Source organism: Bufo gargarizans, chromosome 2, assembly GCF_014858855.1.
Source record: "Bufo gargarizans isolate SCDJY-AF-19 chromosome 2, ASM1485885v1, whole genome shotgun sequence".
Lineage (NCBI taxonomy): Eukaryota > Metazoa > Chordata > Amphibia > Anura > Bufonidae > Bufo > Bufo gargarizans.
In genome coordinates this window covers 113,226,815-113,227,882 of record NC_058081.1, presented here as the reverse complement: position 1 = coordinate 113,227,882, position 1,068 = coordinate 113,226,815, and the positions used below count along the sequence as shown (strand labels likewise).

Here is a 1,068-nt window from a genome sequence, read left to right as displayed (position 1 = left end):
TATAGGGGGAGCGGAGCCCCCTAATCTGTACAACAGGCTTATAGGGGGAGCGGAGCTCCCTAATCTGTACAACCACTCTGATGCTGTGGATGCTATTGCCCTGTATAATGGCAGCAGGAGTGGAGCTCTATATAATGATGTAGGGTGTCCAGACAAAAACACATTGCCCAGAGCCAGCCAGGCATTGCCTTACAGCTGCCACTTACTGCAAACAGGGCACAGGTAGTATATATGGTGCCAATTTACTGCTATACATTTATCACCTAATGCCCACATAATGCCTATATGCGGCATATGTGCCAATGTATTGTTCCCTCTCAGAATAGTGCATTCAGTGCCCGGAGGGTCTACGCTGCCCACCTAGTGCCAACAGTTTCTGTCACAGAACGGCGCTCTCCCTCCTCCCTTCACTGCGCCGCAGAGCTGTGCTGCCCCCTAGTGGTGGATGACGTCACATACGCCTTCCGGATGGATCGTTGTTTTCTGAATTTCTCCATGATCTCTTTGCTAACAAACCTCATCACAAAAGGGGAACTGGGACTGATCCGCCGGCGCCCACCCCTTCAAAAGATAGTTTAACCCGCTTAATGGCCGTATCGGATCATACCATTCGCCTGCAGGGACAGCAAGACCCGCAAATCTCCTCATAAAATAGGACAGCGTCACTCCACGTACTGCAACCAGCTGAGAAAGAAAAAGAAATTGCGACTCCTCAAAAGACAGACTGGTACATTCCTAGTATTAAATAACAAAAGCAGCGTTCTGCTCGCAGCTGTGTTTCCGTAGTGTAGTGGTTATCACGTTCGCCTCACACGCGAAAGGTCCCCGGTTCGATCCCGGGCGGAAACACTTGTTTTTAATCTTTATTTTCCATCACGTTTGTCAGGTATTTTATATCAGTATTAGCAGGAGTATTTTCATTTTTATTTTATCCAACATGAAGTAAAAATGTCAAACATTAGGCTAAAGCTGCAGCTCCTATTGTTGTACAGTAGATGGCGCCCTCCAGGGGGCGGGTTTGCCTCCTATTTTTCATTTGTGCACCGAAAATCTGCAGCACAATCTAGT

At 47.8% G+C, this 1,068-nt stretch overlaps 1 non-coding gene across 1 annotated transcript; it reads left to right on the top strand.

The window, feature by feature from the left end:
• The first annotated feature begins 776 nt into the window (after positions 1-776).
• TRNAV-CAC lies at positions 777-849 on the top strand. Its single transcript has one exon. It is a non-coding gene; the product is annotated as a tRNA-Val (tRNA).
• The last annotated feature ends 219 nt before the right edge of the window (positions 850-1,068 follow it).